An 11,273-nucleotide genomic window follows, 5' to 3' on the forward strand; every position below is an offset into this window, starting at 1 on the left:
CAGAAACACAACAGCCCTCCCAGAAACCTGAGTCCCCAGGAGGGGCTCCCAACTGCCCTTCCACCTTCTCCCACCCCTCTGCCTTATCCCAGACGTTGCCTTGTGCCCAAGGAAGAATGGAGGGTTGGCCAGGGGGGTTAGGAAGCAAAGTGGATTTAATCAGGTTAGGTTAGAGAGAGAAAAGAAATGCAGCCCACAGCCCAGACAGAGAGCGACTCCCTTATCTATGTTTGGATACCTCTCCACAAGCCTATGAGCGAAGCAGACATCACCATTGTTTACTTTCACAGCCTGTGGTCTAGTTTTTCTCAACAAAACATTCTAGCTAGCTTCAAACTAGCGCAGCTGGTCCCTACTATAGTCTCCACAGGTGGGTTTTTCTGCAGCACAGACCTTCTACTAGAGGTCTTTTTCGGTGTGTTTTGTGTTGTGTGGATTAGCACTGGTCTGCAGAAGTGAGATCTCATGGCTACTGATAGTATCCAAATGATGCCATGAGGTAGGAGAACAATATTGAGATCTTCCTCCTCTTGGCACAGAAATTCTCACATGTAGGCTCTTTCTGTCTCTTTTGCTAAGCTCTAGAAGTAATTGTTGGGGTTGGCTGCATGTATGTCAGACTCAAACTAAGTAGCATTATCTGACAGACAATTCTAACATTGCCAAAGGAAGCTCTTGGTATTTGCTGGCTTGTTCCAGCAGGTTAGGAGACAGAGGTTAGCCCTGTTTTACCTTAGGCAAAAAACACCTTGCTAGCTGTTCATGATCCATTTCTGTACTCACAGCACTTCTGACATTATTAAAGCACTCCATCAAAAATGACATGCCTGAGCATAATAAATTCCTTCTGCAAAAAGCTTGGAGCCCTTGAGGCAGCCTTTAAAATACACCTTCAGCTGCTCAACATATTCGTTTCCAAACATGCCCCAAGTGTTTTGATTAGCAATTGATTAATAAACTCAACAGGTGAGCTCTTAAGGGCTGCATTTTTCCCCCTGTCTATCAAAATCTCATCTGCCTTTACTTGATTATTTCTTAGTATCAGTGTTATTCATAATCATCAACAGATCAGAGCTATACCACAACCACTGCAGCAATTAGGTCTCTTCCAACCCTGATGATACTATGATATGATATGATATGATATTAGCCATAAAGTGCAGTGATTAGTACTCACATGTGCAACTTGGCCTTGCAGGAGGGTTATCACTGGCACAGCCCTTTCACTTGGGTTCAAACAGCCAAGATAACCCAGGATTATATCTGTTCAACTTTCACATTTAAAAATAGCCTCTTCTGGCTAAAAAAAAAAAGGTGTAGTGATCATTTGTTCACTTCTGTAAAAACAAGCTGGGGCCCACATTTTCCCTGGTGGCATTTTTGACAAGACAGGAATATTTTAGGGTGTCAGCACATTGAAGAGCACAGTGACATTTCTTAATAGCTTTTACATTGCTCAAGGGAGTATGAATAACTTCAGTGTGTAGTCAGAGAGAGTGGGATAGCTTAATGCAGTCCAGTCCCTGTTCTCAGTGCTATTGTGCCTTTCTATCTAACAACTCGTGTAAAAAAGATACACTCTCCTTGTAGCAGAGACCAAACAAGAGGAAATTCCCCTCCACCACCCATCAAGACAGTGACTTCATTACATTGAGAGTTCCTCAGGCTTGCACCTCTTTGCAGGCTCTCCCTCCAGGGCTGTAATCTTTCATTCTTTGCTGCACAGACTGTGTGCTAGTTTGAAGCAGGCTAGAATGTTTTGGTGAGAAGGACTAGATTACAGGCTGTGAAAGGAAAGCAATGGTGATGTCTGCTTCACTCATAGGCTTGCTGAGATGTATAAGAACAGAAAGCAAAACACAGATTAACCAGTCTCACTTCTGCTGCTGGCAAGCTCCGAGCTGCATCTTTCTAACCTCACCCTCTCTGCCGTTTCTTTTCTAATCCACTTTGCTTCCTAACCCTCTGGTTCAACCTCCCTTCCTTGGGATTGGGGTGAGGTTGAGAGGGGTAGGGGGAAGGTGAAGGGGTGGTTGGGAGCCCCTCCTGGGGACTCAGGTTTCTGGGAGGGCTGCTGTGTTTCTGTATTACCTTTTCCCTTGTCTATTTCTGTCTATAACTGTATCTGCTGTAAATATCTGCTTGTATATTGTGCCAGCTGTAAATATAAGCTTCATTCAATTTCCAGAGCTGGCTGAGTCTAATCTGGGTGATTTCCAAAGTGTGTGTGTGGGGAACACCCAAACCATCACAGACTGACAAGAGAAGAGATACAGAGTGTGACCATCCAAGCAGGTCCTGTAGTTTGGCACTGTCCTCAGGAGAGAGAAACAAAATACTTTCCCAAGGGTAGGGCTGGGCAAGAAGATCATTCTCCTGCTACCCTGATGAATGTCCTCATCCTGGGCAATAATGGAAAAGGTGGATAAAAGTACTATGTATTTACAACTATCCTGGAGATAAAGCAGCCTGAAAAAACAGGTTCTCCTGCAATGTTCTGTGTCCTCTGCCTAGCCCTCAAATTGCTGCAAGCTTGGAGTTTCAGCCTTCTCAGTACATCAAAAACAATGCAAAGGGTTTCTTCAAGCACTTCAAGAACTCTGCAGACTAAAGTGAAGGTGCCTGCAGTGTCTAATGGTTTTCATAGAATCATAGAATCAGCCAGGTTGGAAGAGACCTCCAAGATCATCCAGGCCAACCTAGCACCCAGCCCTAGCCAGTCAACCAGACCATGGCACTAAGTGCCTCATCCAGGCTTTGCTTCAACATCTCCAGGGATGGTGACTCCACCACCTCCCTGGGCAGCCCATTCCAATGGCAATCACTCTCTCTGGCAACAACTTCCTCCTAACATCCAGCCTATACCTACCCCAGCACAACTTGAGACTGTGTCCCCTTGTTCTATTGCTGGTTGTCTGGAGAACAGACCAACCCCCACCTGGCTACAGCCTCCCTTCAGGTAGTTGTAGACAGCAATGAGGTCCCCCCTGAGCCTCCTCTTCTCCAGGCTAAACACCCCCAGCTCCCTCAGCCTCTCCTCATAGGGTTTGTGTTCCAGGCCCCTCACCAGCTTTGTTGCCCTTCTCTGGACACCTTCCAGCACCTCAACATCTCTCTTGAATTGAGGGGCCCAGAACGGGACACAGCACTCAAGATGTGGCCTGACCAGTGCTGAGTACAGGGGCAGAATAACCTCCCTTGTCCTACTGGCCACACTGTTCCTGATGCAGGCCTGGATGCCATTGGCTCTCTTGGCCACCTGGGCACACTGCTGCCTCATCTTCAGCCTCCTATCTATCAATATCCCCAGGTGCCTTTCTTCCTGGCTGCTTTCCAGCCACTCTTGCAGCCCCTGGCTGCTATTCAGGCCCTCCCTTGATGCCTGGATAAACCAATCAAGGATTAAATAGACTCAGCAGGACTGAGATTCTAGCCTGGTCTGTGTGGCTGGTCTCTGCCTTTGGCACTGCTTTAACTTAAGTCACAATTATTTCAGGCTTTGTTAACCAGGCGTGGGTCAATTTGACTTACTCAGCAACAAGCTTAAAAACCAAATAATCCAATTAATGAAAGAAGCAGAGTGTAAAAGTGTTTGGAAAGGCTTGGGAAAGCCAGAAAGAGCAGCTGGCACATCCCTGGTGGGACGCCTCCCTCTGAACAAGGGCGTACAGTGGCCCCTTGTTAGCTCTGCTGGGACAGCAGCATGACTGCTGTTGGAGCCCCACAGTCCTCAGGACCACGACATTTCACTGGGGCTCAGAAAACTGAGGTTGGGGGACAAAGCCCCAACAGACTATACAGACATTCAGGCTTGCAGTTAACTAAACTCCAGAGATAAATCCTAATATTTGCAACTTCTGTCTGTTTCCCATCATAAAATGTCTCACCAAGGACTTACACAAATTTCTCTCTAGCTCATCAACTCAGCCTTTGCTAGGCAACTACAAAGGAATGTCAGAAGTGAATTGAGAGTATATCTTTAGCCCTCAAATGAGTGTTTGTGCTTAGACTGAGGAGGGAAAGGAGTGGGAAGAGAAAGATTGAGGAGCATTCACGATTGTTTGCATTGCAGCCACAGAATATTCATTCAAACTGTTGTTGTTGACATTCAGCTGCAGAAATCACAAAACAGCATTTAGAGAGAGGGGTAATTGCTTTGCCCACTTGAGCTAATGAAAGTTCAAGGCTCTGGCTCACATTCATTGTAGCACCACTTCAATCCTGACCCTTGTCTCAAGTTGTGTCAGGGGAAGTCTAGGCTGGATGTTAGGAGGAAGTTGTTGGCAGAGAGAGTGATTGGCATTGGAATGGGCTGCCCAGGGAGGTGGTGGAGTCACCATCCCTGGAGGTGTTCAAACAAAGCCTGGATGAGGCACTTAGTGCCATGGTCTGGTTGACTGGGGAGGGCTGGGTGCTAGGTTGGCCTGGATGATCTTGGAGGTCTCTTCCAACCTGGTTGATTCTGTGATTCTAACCTCCCCCACTGCCCAGGGATGGCCTGGGACGTAGAGCTGTGAGAGCATGTCCCTGCTTATTGCATGGGGATGGAACTAGATGACCCCTAGAGGTCAGTGTCAATCCAGTGCATCCTATGACTCTGTGAGGTAATGTTGCAAGTCTTTTCTGAAATACCAGCCCAAGAACTGATGTCCAGTCCTTAGGAACCATCTTTTTCATAGCAACTAACTTCATGGAGATATGTGTGCACTGACACAGTTTCCTACAGCTTAAATATCAAGGATATCACAGAATGTCTTCAAAAACATGGAAGGGGAGAGAGGGAAAGAGAAAGAGAGAGAGGTAAATGACATCTGGCATTTATACCTGTTTCCTCAGTTAAATTAAAGGTGCTGCACAGTTCTTGATCACCCATTTTCTGAACACTGATGTTTGTAGGTCACCATGTGCATGGACTGCTCTTGTAGAAGAGCAGATGAGATGACATAAAAAGTTGGTATGCAGAGGGCTGTACTCAGTTGTCTTTTGAAGTCCATTTATCTTTCATTACTTGAGTCTCCCAGTGGGCATCGGTCTGATTTTACATCACTGACTCAGTGACCTACACAAGTCCAGCCTTTGAAATGCTGAACAAACTAAACAGTTCAGTCAAAACTTCCTATAACTCTGCAGAGTTGTTTGATAAACTACATCCCTCACAGTAACAGCAACACCTCCCTCTCCCTCACCTCTCCCCTTCAGCCTGTGAGAAGAAACAAACAGAACTGCAAACTGAAAGCAAACAATCACTGCAAAGTAACCAAATCCACTGCAAGCAAATCAGTGCTTTTCTTTTCTTACTCACTCTTGTAACTTGACTTTTTCCTATTCACTTATTAAAAGAAAAGAAGGAAAAGGTCAAAAAAACCCAACCCAACCCAGAGGCTTTACAGTGTAAATGCCAAGAACCTCACTGCTTGCCTTAGCTGGACAAGAACACCTGAAATGAAACGATTATAGGTGACGCTTGCAGGTTTCTTTACAGGCTTCCCCATGCAGTGCCACAAGGAGTCAAAGTGAACTCTACCCCAGCTCCTTTAAGTATCGATGCAGAGTACATACACAAACTATCCCAGGTCATGGCAGGGACAGCTCAGTGGCAGAAAGCCTGCCAGGAGGAAACGGTGAGACAGGAGCCCAGCAAACACAGCAGGGGCTGATTGCAGAACCACTACCCGATGCACCAGGGGCCTCAACAGCCACTATTTGCAAGTCGTTTGGGCTGTCAGCAGCAGCTCCACCGCTCCAGAGCAAACAGCCAAGACAACCAGTGAGCCCTAACACAGAGCAGTGGGCAGCAGTTAACACTGCAGCTGGCACAGCTGGGTTACACACTCTTATTAGCTGTCTCAGGAGGGCAATGCATCATTTTACATGGCTCTACAGGCATGACCCCTCCTTTTCACCCACTGGCATCAATCAGGATTGTCTCCTCTGCTCTCCCTGCAAGCACATGATGTGAGCACAATGTGCTGGATGTGTCTCTTGTTGATCATGTGTGTCTGTCACTTTACAGTAAGAGACTCACAAAAACCACCAGCAGCACTGGACAGTCTGAGATAAATTCACCATGGAGAGTTTAAAGCTGCTTTGGGCTGCCTTGATGAGCTGCCAATGGAGATGCAGAATCTGAACCAAGATCTGGACACACCAAGGTGATCTGGACACACCAAGATGATCTGGACACACCAAGGTGATCTGGACACACCAAGGTGACCTAGACACACCAAGATGACCTAGACACATCAAGATGATCTGGACACACCAAGATGACCTAGACACACCAAGATGACCTGGACACACCAAGATGACCTGGACACACCAAGATGACCTAGACACACCAAGATGACCTGGATGCACCAAGATATGGCTGTAGCTAAAACTCACCAAAATAAATACAACAGATGCCTTATGCTGTCTTCACCTGACCTTGGTTATCCTCTGGCCTTCTCCCTGGAGCTTCCAAATCCTTACCTGGATGCAGTAGAAACCATTAGGGTTTTGCAAGCCCAGCATGTGGCAGGGTGTTGCAGGGCTGTGGGTGCAGCAGCAGGAAACATTTCTCTTTTGTCTGGAACTGAACACCTCCTTCCACAGCACACCCAGCTTCACAGCAGGTGTGTGTACAGCCCTGGATGTCAGTGGGAGCTTGGGTGTCCCCCACGAGGCTGGGAAGCTGCAGCATCTTGTTCTTTTTGTTTTCTGGATGAAATAATCAAAGAAACAAGCAAACAAAAAATGAGCAGTGCACTTTCCACAGAGATCCCTACTTCTTCTGGTTGTCAGATTTACTTGTTGAGCTGTTTGCACAAGGGCTGCCTCTAGTGGTCATGGACTTCACCTGCTCCCCACTGCCCCCCACAGCAAGAATTCACCCAGACTAAACTCAGCTAGCTGGAAGTTAGGGAATGAAGCTTTATGTTTACAGCTTAGCACAATTTACAGGTGTACAATACATTGCAGATGTTTACAATTATATGCAGTGATATACAAGTTAAAGCTCATACCCAAATACAAGACCCCTTCCAACAACCAGAGTGCCCAGGAGGGACTCCCCATCACCCTTCCACCTTCTTTCCACCCCCTTCCTTATCTCAGAATCTCCCTTATATGCAAGGTGATCTGGAAAGGCCAGCAAGAGGTGTTGAAAGCAGAATGATTAGTTGGGTTCAGCCAGAAGAGTTAATAGGGCAACAGCCAGGCAGAGACTGTCCTACCTTTGTGCCTGTGTTTTCAGTTGTCCCAGCAGAACAAATGGGTAACACAGACACCACTTTGTTTTATTTTCACAGCCAATAATCTAACCTCTCTTACTAAAATATTCCAATTAGCCTCAAACCAGTCCCCTACTACCATCAGTCATAGAATCACAGAATCAACCAGCTTGGAAGAGACTTCCAAGATCATCCAGTCCAACCTAGCACCCAGCCCTAGCCAGTCAACCAGACCACGGCACTAAGTGCCTCATCCAGGCTTTGCTTGAGTCCAAATGAAGCAGGGCTTCTCAGGGCTCTCCTACAGCAGCTTCCTTCACTCAGGTTCAGGAAGGCAAGGGCTGGCTGGGCTAGTGACAGTGATTGGCAGCCAGAAATGGCTGCAAGCAGCTGCACAGGATAACTACCTCTTGGAAACCTTTTGTGGGGCAAGCCCTGGGAAATAAGCCCCTGCTCTTTTTACAGATATGGATGCTCTTCTGCATCATCATTAGCACCTTCTCAACCTCAGTTCTGTCAGCTCTGGGCTTTTCAGCTTTCTCTTCCACCAAAGTTGCTTCCCTCTCTTTTCCCCTGATACTTTATCAGACATGCATGCAATTCAATTTTCTCTCTTCTTATACTACTTTACATTTTGTTTGTCCTGCTTTGAGGACCTAAGGTAGGAAAGTGTCCATTTTAAAGCAGTTTCATAGTATTTACTCTATTTGCTATGGTAGAAAACACTCTGAGGAATTAGCAAACACAAAATGTAGTAGCTTTCTTCTTACAATTCTTACAGAGATTTAATGCTGGGAATGACAAGAATGCAAATGGAATTTCCAGCTTAGCTGTGCTTGTGACTAAGCAATTTATTAGAAATAATTTACTTAATTTAGGGATAAAAATGCAAAACTCACCTTATGATATGTGACTGTGACACTAGAGGCAAGGAACAGAGGGTAAAGCTTATTTGGAGAGATTTATTCTTCCAATAAGATCTGAAGAGGTTGCTTTTTTTTCTCTTTTAAATGTAACAAAGCAGCAGCATTTCTTCTCAAGGCTGGATTGCAGGGAAGGATTTAAAATGGCATGGGAACTTTCTGTGGCCCTTAAGGGCACCATAGAAGAAAGGTAAGTTTCCTTTGCTATTCTATTTCTGTATTGCTGAGTTTAGAGTTAATTGAATTTTATCATAGAATCAAGCAGGTTGGAAGAGACCTCCAAGATCAGCCAGTCCAACCTAGCACCCAGCCCTAGCCAGTCAACCAGACCATGGCACTAAGTGCCTCAGCCAGGCTTTGCTTGAACACCTCCAGGGATGGTGACTCCACCACCTCCCTGGGCAGCCCATTCCAATGCCAATCACTCTCTCTGCCAACAACTTCCTCCTAACATCCAGCCTAGACTTCCCCTGGCACAACTTGAGACTGTGTCCCCTTGTTCTGTTGCTGCTTGCCTGGGAGAAGAGACCAACCCCCACCTGTATCTGCATCGCAGCCCCCAGGTTGTAACCTCCAACACCTCTTCCTTCCTCATCCCTCCAGCAGGACCCCACTTTTCCCTTCCTCTTTTCCCATTCACAAAATGTCAGAATCACAGAATGTCAGGGGCTGAAAAGGACCTTGAAAGATCATCTAGTCCAACCCCCCTGCCAGAGCAGTGCCATGGTCTGGTTGACTGGCTAGGGCTGGGTGCTAGGTTGGACTGGATGATCTTGGAGGTCTCTTCCAACCTGGTTGATTCTATGATTCTATGATTTTTCTAAACTAAGAAGTTTAGATAAGAAACCTGTGTTGTATTTAGCATTCTCAGATTCCATAGCTACACAGCAAAACCCTGATGATAATCATACTGCATGCTTCTATGATTCTATGATCACCTTTACCAGTGAACAGGAACATGTCCAGGTGGGTTTTGAGGATCTCCAGAGAGAGAAACTCCACAGCCTCCCTGGGCAGCCTGTTCCAGTGTTCTGTCACCTGCATTGTTCCTCAAGTGTTGGACTATCACAGCCAGGGTGGCAAGGCCAGCTACATCCTGGTCCCCTGTCATAGCTAGTTTAAAGCCTTGTCAATGAGTCCAGATAACTCATGTGCAAGGATTCCTTTCCCCTTATGGGACAGACGAACTCCATCTGTCACCACTAGACCCAGTGCCAAGAAAACTTCCCCGTGGTCAAAAAAACCCAAATTGCCTTCCCTCACTCTGTCAGCCTCCAAAGCCAGGACCCTACATCTCTCTGCTTTCCTGTTTTTCTCCACAACACACAATGTCCTCTAGGGAAGATGTTGCCAGCACCTTGATCCACAGAGAGAGGGGTTTAGGCACCACATAGGAGCTGGGAGAACCCTGTGTATTTCAGCCCCTTGCTGAGAGCTCTCATTCCTATGCAGGCACATGAACGTGCAACTCTGTTCCCCACTCCACCAGCTGGATACCTCCTGGAAATGCTAATTCCCTGGAAGCAAATAGTTCTCTACAGGAACAACTGGCAAGGAGAGTTGAGTCTCAACTCAACTGAGAGAAAGTAATGCAAGCCCCTACCCAGTGAGACTGTGCAGAGGGGCACATGCAGAGAGGGCAAACACCTATCTGAAGTGACACACACCAATAAAGATAACAGATTCATCCACCCATTAAACACGCTGCCAGTTCTGGCCCTGCAGCATAGTTGGACGCTTATGCTTGCCAGAGCAGCACTCTGATTTCTGCATGCTGCCTCCAGAAACAACCTGCATTTTGAACAGTCTTCAGTGCCCAGAGCCAAAGCTGGAGAAGACAAGGATAAGGGCACCACAGAGTGGATGCATTCAATTGCTGGGCTGCAGCCACGAGCTCTCTACTGTGAAGTGGCTTTTGCTGGCATCACCTACTTGCTCTAACACCTGATGCCCCACAGAGCATAAACAGAAAACACATCAGGAAAAGAGTCAGAAAGAACAGAGAGAGATTGTTACTGAGTTTACATTTTCCAGGCCTGGTTTGCAGTGAATAGCTGAGCTTCAGTGCCAAGGTAAGGGGCACTGGGATGCAGAGTGGGACCTGGTATTCTTGGCAAACTGAATTAACAGCAGCAGTGGCCACATGTGGCTCACACTCGAAGTATGCAGATAGGGAAAGCAAGGCTAAAAAAGCCACTTGTGTTTTCTGAGAGCTGCAGACCTCAGCACTGCTGAAAGCTTTAGTTAACAAAGTGCCCTCTCCTAAGCAGATGGTTTGATTCCACATACAAGGAGCTTTATGCTGATGAATCAGGGGGTTTATGTTGTAGTAGAGCAATGAAATATATCCCACTTACCCTGGGAAGACTCAAGCCTCACCTACACTGGATTAGAGATGAAAACAACCCATATGCTGCACTTCCAAGAGACTCAGTACATGGCTACACTGCCATGGTCTGACCTTGAGCTCTGTGGTAAAGGGTTGGACTTGACGATCAATGAGGTCTCTTCCAACCTTGATGATACTGTGATACTGTGACACCTGGCTACAGCCTCCCTTCAGGTAGTTGTAGATTATCTGCTCTGCCCATGCTGACACTGCTTACACATATTGTACTGTATTTCTCTTCCTGCTGTTTTGTCTTCCAGAGTCAAGGCAATATCTGAGCATATCTGAGTAATTCAATGTAGTCTCTAAATTTTCTTCAGAAACAAGGAGCCTTCTAAAACCCTCTTTGAAACCAAAGCATTTCAACTCTCTGGTTGTCTTCATTATCTTTGTTAAGACTTTCAGGCAAGAAGTCTGTGATCCCTTGCTTTCAGGCTTCCTAGCACAGTGGAAACAAAACTATTATCACAGTATCACAGTATCATCAGGGTTGGAAGAGACCTCGCAGATCATCAAGTCCAACCCTTTAGCACAGAGCTCAAGGCCAGACCATGGCACCAAGTGCCACGTCCAACCTTGCCTTGAACAGCTCCAGGGACGGCGACTCCACCACCTCCCCAGGCAGCCCATTCCAGTGTCCAATGACTCTCTCAGTGAAGAACTTTCTCCTCACCTCCAGCCTAAATCTCCCCTGGTGCAGCCTGAGGCTGTGTCCTCTTATTCTGGTGCTGGCCACCTGAGAGAAGAGAG

At 46.7% G+C, this 11,273-nt stretch overlaps 1 long non-coding RNA gene across 1 annotated transcript in view; it reads right to left on the bottom strand.

The window, feature by feature from the left end:
• The window catches only part of LOC135183570 (uncharacterized), a 53,735-nt gene extending 47,042 nt beyond the window's left edge, over positions 1 to 6,693 (bottom strand). Inside the window, exon 1 of the long non-coding RNA XR_010305609.1 lies at positions 6,472 to 6,693. This is a non-coding gene — a long non-coding RNA (uncharacterized LOC135183570). The remainder of the gene's footprint in view (positions 1 to 6,471) is intronic.
• Positions 6,694 to 11,273: the final 4,580 nt, after the last annotated feature.

The sequence above is a fragment of the Pogoniulus pusillus genome, chromosome 18 (genome assembly GCF_015220805.1).
Source record: "Pogoniulus pusillus isolate bPogPus1 chromosome 18, bPogPus1.pri, whole genome shotgun sequence".
In the NCBI taxonomy this organism is placed as follows: Eukaryota; Metazoa; Chordata; class Aves; order Piciformes; family Lybiidae; genus Pogoniulus; species Pogoniulus pusillus.